Genomic DNA, 7,711 nt, shown 5'->3' with positions numbered 1-7,711 from the left:
GGACAAATGCTCTTTAGTATCTTCATTAGTGACACAGACAGTAGGATCGAGTGCATCCTCCATTGTTTATATTGGAGACATACACAGGATTAGATAGATATTTTGAAGCACTAATTCCTGTTTCCTGCCATTCATGAATTCAGCAAACTCAATCTGGAAGACCAATAGACAGTTTTACTGTATTTTTTCCCCCCATAACTCCATAGACATCACAGTTAATAAGGATTATTTTAATATCCAGTGACATTTATTCAATTAAACATTAACTTTCTCAGCAGGCTGCATGCTGTACAATACATCTGTCCTTAGGCAACAGATAAAGAAATCGTGAAAGTCTAGACAGCTCCTGACATCAACCTCTAACTTTTATCTGAGAAACTTTTGCTATATCCAAGACTGTAAAATGAAAGATAAAATACCAGGATTAAAGTTCAGAGGTGACAGTGATTGTTTGAGATGGAACAGGAAAAGAGGAAGAAAAATAATAAAGAAATCGTCTGCAAATAGAGTATCTTGTTGCATAAACCGTTATTACTGGTTTAAGAATTGGAAATGCAGTTTCCGCTCCATGAGGTAAGAACATTAAAGACTTAAATCCCATTGATTCTGATTGTAATGTTCAGCACAGTTTTGAGAAAAATACCATGAAATGAAAGAAACATCTTGAAAGATTGTTATTTAGTTGGATGACACAAAGACAATTTTTATGCATACCTCTTTTTCTTGGTCTTGGTAACCTCCCAGCGAGCCTCATTTATAATTAAATATCATTATTTCACACAAGCACTTGAAGAAAAGCACAGCCGTGCTTGCTTCCTTCATACTTGTGGCAAACTTCTGTCATAAACAGGGTTTGTTTTATTTTTATAAATAGAGATATAAATAAAGACCTAGCAATGCAAATGCAAGAAGATCGTAATATTTAGACACCTATTTTTTAACAGATATTGGAATCAATTTATGAAGAAAATAGGATCTAACTATAGGTTCTATCTTTCCCTCTCTTGTCACCTCTTCATACACTGGTGTTTGATTTTTAGCTTTTCCCTCCTCCCACCCTGATCAATAGAAGGCTAAGACACTGTCAACCTCTATCTTAACAGCACATTCTTCTTTAACACCTGTCTTATATTTCATCTTCCTTAAATCTCTTTTGATATCATTTGTGGGCTTATGGGTCATTTAAGTGAGGAGGAAAAAAGCAATGAAACACCTCTCCTATACCTTTCCAAAAAAAGATGAAAACTTTCTGCATATGTTAAACCCTACTAAAGCCCTGTCAAAATCACTTGGTCAAGAGTACAAATGTCTGGTATGGTACCAAATCACTGGTTAATTTTCGGGTCATAGAAGTGAATAAAGTGACCTCAATTAATGTCAAGGAGTCAGGAATACCCCCATTCACTTTCCAACACTTCCCCCACCAAAAAATGACTGGTTTTATGTGGCTTTGTATTCTGTAAATATAATTCAACATGAGAATGTACAAACTGCTGCTGACCTTGTTGTTAGGTGCTCTAAGTGTTGACCTGGATCTCATGGCCAAAAGGGAACTGACCTTATGAAACTGAAGATCCAAGGATTTATTGTTGGCTAAATATAATCTTAAAGTTTTAACCAACGCACAACAAATACTCAGATTAGTTGAGCTGCAATATTACTAATATATTCCAAATGACTACAGAAAACTTTGCTTAGAATCACTCTGAAATGTTTCAAAAAACATGTTAATATTCATGTTTAACAAGCACAATAACAATAACAGGTTCAATTATTTGTCTTTTCCCCTATCTCAAATTCTTGTGATGTTAAATGTTACTGCCAAATTAGAACAACTACAGAGGTAAGACTTTCCACTTACTACCCATTTAAACATTCTAGTAAAGTTAATTCATGTCAAGGGATAAATTCCTTTTATCCGAACTCAATACCAGTTTGTGAAGACTCATTATAAGTGGTTTAATATGCTTAATTGATTCTGAAAAATCTCAAACGTCAAAGAAATTTTTAAGAAACCAGATATATGCAGATAAACTGCAAAGGGTCTTTATCCATATTTATCATTACATACAGCTGTCTGATTATTATCTGAAGATAGTTCATTCACTGTAGCATAAATAGGATTTATATGATGATGAAGTATGGGTTTCAAACTGGTAAACTTTCATAATTCGTAAGTTTTCTTCATGTTTTGTGTTTTTACTCACTACAAACTACAACTACAAATGAACTTTAAATCTACTTCTTTGTCTAGGAGTGGTAAAATCCTCTAAGAGAGTGGGGAAATCCTCCAAAAATCTCTGTAAGATTTTATCTAAAATTTTTAGAGTCTTTCTTTCTGTTCACTAGATAAAAATCTGTAATTTCATAAAAAGGTTTAAGTGTCTTGAGCAAAACTTTGGGGTTTTTTCCCCAGTCGAAGAACGGGAGATGCCGCCAGGCACCATTTACACACACACACATATTAAAAAAACAAACAAAAAACCCCAAAAAAGCCCCCACAAAACAAAACAAAGCAAAAGAAAAGAAAAGAAAAGAAAAGAAAAGAAAAGAAAAGAAAAGAAAAGAAAAGAAAAGAAAAGAAAAGAACAGAAAAGAAAACAAAAAAACCGGCCAGAACATGGACTGATGAGATGAAGGGGATAGTTGCATTAACATATTCAGTCACTGGCTATGTTTAATTATGGAATTAATAGTATTCTGTTTAATTTTATCTACACTAATATAATGGCCTCTAATATTGATTAAAATAATATTGCAATATTTCTGAGAGACTTTTAAATAAAGAGGATTTCAGAATTTACTCCTCTCTAAGCTGAAGTACTATGTGCTTTTGAAAGAATGATGAATGTCACCAACTGGCATTTTGCCACGTATTTTTGTTGTAGTTATAATATTGACATCTTTAATTCAGGGTTTGGAAATATCAGTGGTCTCAGAGTATCTGTGTATATTTTTCTATTGCAGACTAAAGAGATCTATGATTTTGATAGATCTAAACAGATCTGCCATCTGTTCTTTTTGGCAGTACAGTGGAGAACACATTAAACAGAAAGGTGCCATCACGTAGTTATAGGACAGTATTTCATAAAACCACTAAAAAGCCTCTTGTATCTATTTTATAAAGCAGGTGGTAAAATCGAGTAAAATCATGTTTTAAAGAATAAACATGGGTGTGGGGTCTTTGAAATATTGTAGGATAAGTTTGTAATTATTTGTGTAACATACTGCTTACCAAATAGTGACATATTCCCTCCAGTTTTGTACACCACAGCAGGGAAAAATAAAATCTTCCTGAAATTAAAGACTGAACAGGAGGAGCAGAGGGTACTTGATTCTTCCTCCTTCACTGTTCCAAAATTCCGGGTTTTCAAAACAGTGCAGGTACGTTTGCCTTTCACTGAAGGTGACAGTTGTTTTTATTACTGTTTTTTCTATCCACTCTTCTGTGTGTATCCTCCACCCACACAAACAAGTATGTGCGTAAACACATACACACAGAGACAAACAAATATGGGGAGGCACACACATTGTAACTAAATTATCATAGTTCCAAAGAAGAGAACTGGACTAATGCTGATTAAACAAATTCGTTTGAATAGTGACAACTATGTATAAAGTTGCACAAGTAATTCTAATCTAAATATGCTGTAATCGAAGATAAATAACATGATGTTTAAAATTCTGGCATCCCCTGGACCATTGTGCAGATTAATCTATGCATTCATGCTATTTTTGCTAAAGTTGAAGCAGTAACAAAAGTTGTTATTTTTTTCTTTCAAAAAGACAGTAGTGAACAACCTAAAATATATTTTTCTCTTTATAAGGACTTTTCTCTAAATCATTCTGTGTTTTTGAAACCCTGTCAAAATAGAGCTTTTTTATCTCTTCATAGAAAGAAATTTAATATGACTGTTGACAGTATCTGTCATTTTAAAAGAAAAACTGGAAAAAATGCTAAGCAGTTAAACTTAGTGAATAAAATAATTTATTTGATGTAAACAGATTTTAAGACATATTTCTACCTTGCAGCCTTACTTTGCAGACCTTTATTTTTAATACCACTGGATTAAATGGACATGGTAACTATATTTTCCTGCATTATTGTCCAATCATTGCCAGAAAATAACCATAGAATGGCAAGAGATTAACCAGTAAAACAATTTTTTTTTTTTTTCAGTTAAAGCTTAGGAAGAAAAGGTTCTTCCTAACTCAGAGACATTTCCATGTTTTTTTTTTTTTTTTTTCAGTGAGACTAAATTAGTGTTTAACCTCATTGAAATTCTCAACCGTAAGAAGTTTTATTAGAAAAAGTAAAGAATAAGGTCATTCTGTCCTCTCTATAAAGAAGATTAAATAACTACTATATAAAAGCATTAGAGATGAGATTACCTTGAGATTCACTAAGTAACTTCAGATATCCCATAATAAATTTGCTCCAAAACTATGTAGATAATAAACAAACAAAAAGGACTGGTCTGCACTTCTGAATAAAAGAACAGCAAGATATATCACTGAACCCAAACTTAATTCACAAGGACATTTTCTTTTTCAAATACTGTTGAAATTGAGCATGCAATTTAAAAAGCCTCATACTAGTATTGAAAAGTGAGCTGCTTATTCTGAATAACTATGACGTCCACAATACATTTTTGGTAATATTGAAATAATTTTGAGTATAAATATATTTAAAAACTGGTTCATATGTAAAACACATTAGAGCAAAGAAGAAAGAAGGTTATTTTTTACTTTGAATGCTGAGGATAAATGAAAAAAAGCTTCAGGTATATATAGCATTCTGCTGCCTGGGAATCTAACAAAATGTTCGTGATTAATGCTCACTATCTCAGCTTTCATCCTGTTTTTGGAGGTAAACAGCCAATTTATTGGATCATCACTGACAACATCATAAATTCAGAGCATTATTTATATGTTTAGTAGCTATACTGAGTTCCAGTTAATATGTGGATGAACAGCAGTGGGGTTTTGTTGAAAACTTTAATTGCTTCATAAATATATTATGAATAAATAGAGTAGTTTGATTTTGCAGGTGAGGAAAGTAAAATGCAGACATATTGATATCACAGACTCAGCTGTTTGGGCCTTACTAAAATGCCTGTGTTAGGAGAGATTTTTCTCTGTTTCAGTGAGGGAGTACAATGCAGTGCACCTAGAAGTAGCAGCACGTAGTGCCACTGTATATCCAGAAACTCGGCATCCCAGCTGCCCTTCCTAGTCCTTAAGCAAGTGCCCTGCCATCACAAAGGGAAGTACAAATCTACATCTCCTCTCTACATGAATGCAGCACACAGGTGAAAACAGGAGCCCACTGTTTTAAACTCAGATACAGTCAAGATTGCCCATCTGTTTGAAACTATCCCTCCTTTTCTGTTTTTTTTCCTCTTTGCATTCACGGTGCTACATGTGAACAATCCTGTCAGAAGTGACTTGTGAAGGATGTACACAGAATTAAGTTTGTACTGCTAACTTCAGGAGAGATCTTGGACTCTCTCACAGATGCCAAAACTGCTTATGACTCAGCTCTGGGTCAGAGCCAAGTACTCATCCACAATGCTCCAGTTTCCAGGGAAATGAAAGATGAACTCAGAGGCTAACTCTTTGAATTTATGAAGACACATCATCTAAAATAAAACTGAAGACAACTATAGTAAATCACTGCAGAGCTATAAATCCTGCTTCTGCCTATTTTCTTTCCCCTTGGACAAATTGTATCTATTTAAACAGTATGAAAAATGGAAAAATGTAAATAGTTCCTAAAGAGAAAGAAGGCCACCAGTTCCCAAAAATATTTTTAATAGAGACTATAAAATAAACACATTTAAGGGGTTTTTTAAGTAGTTCAATATTTAAATCCCTTAAAAAAAAAAGTCTTAGGCCATATTCCTGATGAATAAATGCACAGAATTTGTGTTATACAGGATACTTTTTCCATATTCCAGACTCTGAGTTTATGCAAAATAATTGTTAAATATTAAGAAAGAATACAGGAAATTATGTATCTTAAACTTGACATATCATTATCCAGATCAAATTCCAGACAGCACTGAGGCTGTGCTTGTAGGCAAAATGCAGGGATAATATTAAGCTTGGTAAGATCTGCCTTATAAGAACAGCCTCAGGAAAGAATTGCAACTGCAGAATTCTCTGTCCTATACCGACTATTTTTCAAAAGTTACAGTCAAAGGTTGATATAAAACTTCAGTATAGCCTAGTGTCAGGATGGATCACTACAGTATCTTTACCTTTTTTGTCACTCTAGGTCCTTGAGTAAACCAACACTTGAATAATAAGTGTTGCTCTTCCATTTCTTCTTCAGAGGATAAACACTCTCCCTGGATCAGCTTATCTTATAAAAGCAAAATAAACCTCATGAAACAGATTTTTTTAACGTTTTAGCCTTCATTAGTTACAGTATCTTCTCATATGCACTTTTTTCCAGGTGTGCCACTTTATTTGGTTGGTTTGTTTTTGTCAATAGCTCGTCATAATTGCACTGTTAAAGCCTCCAAGCCATATATTTTTATGTCAGCATGTCATTACAGAATATAATATATATGATAATGATGCAAAGCGTGACTAGTAAGCTCCTACTTGTCATCAAATTCGAGATATTACCAAGCTATCCACCACTGTTTTGTTGCAGAAAGATTATCCAAATGCTAGAAGGACTAGTATTTAATGCATCTGAGTCATAGAAAAACATCCTATGGTGTTTCCTTTTGGTTCCTTTAGGTGGTTGAAACTGCATTTGCCAAATACTTTTTCCATCCGTCTTACCTTTCTTATCTCAGAGGCCCAGAGTAGAACTTACCTTAACATTTTAAAAGTGATTTATGCGCTTAGGAGCCTGAATCGCAGAGGAAAATAATGAATCCTAGGATCATACATTATTTGGCCTTTTTGAAACCTAAATTCTTGCCTCCTCTGTGTAGACAGAGTAAGGATATATCCTTAGTCTTATGTAACTAGAGAATTAATAGCCATCTTCTTACAGAAGGAGATATTTTCATACTTGGTCTACTATAATTGTGAAGCAAGCAATCAGCAAAATAATGGAACCATGTTTTTGCCCCTATGTCATGTCAATCAAGGAAACTGAGTCATCACCACAGGAGAAGAAACTTATCATAGCCTTTCACATTGGCACAACTACACAGAGCATTAATCCATTAATATAAAAAAATGGGGAACCACCTTGCTAGACGAGCTAAATGTATACACTCTTTCATATCACCTGGGAACTGACATGACATTTTTCAGAGGTAAGTGTTATCACTTTGAAGAATGGACTAGAACCAGGAGCTCACGCTGTATTTCACAGCCTCATGTTTTTTGATAGTTTCATATGAACTACTATCATCATTGAAACATGCCTCTTCATTTTTCTTGCTATTGACACTTTGAGATTCAAAGTAGTTGTCATCTACTTCTAATTCAAAAAGGCCCTGTATTTTGCAATCTTTAAAAAATCTTCCCTGTGAGCTTAATAGTGTGAAGAACAAAAGAGAATAATGAACATTGAAAGCATTTACAATGAACTTTTCAGAAGCATAAGGGCATCTGTTGCTTTCTGTTGGCTCCTAAACAACTTCCATTTTTCTCTCACTTTACACTTTAAAAGTTTTTCAGATCTGATGGTTACAAAACAGCATTCACACCATAGTCTTACCTCTGACTTTTGTATTACAAT

This window comes from Corvus cornix, chromosome 1 (assembly GCF_000738735.6).
Source record: "Corvus cornix cornix isolate S_Up_H32 chromosome 1, ASM73873v5, whole genome shotgun sequence".
In the NCBI taxonomy this organism is placed as follows: domain Eukaryota; kingdom Metazoa; phylum Chordata; class Aves; order Passeriformes; family Corvidae; genus Corvus; species Corvus cornix.
Note: the sequence above shows the minus strand (reverse complement) of the source record.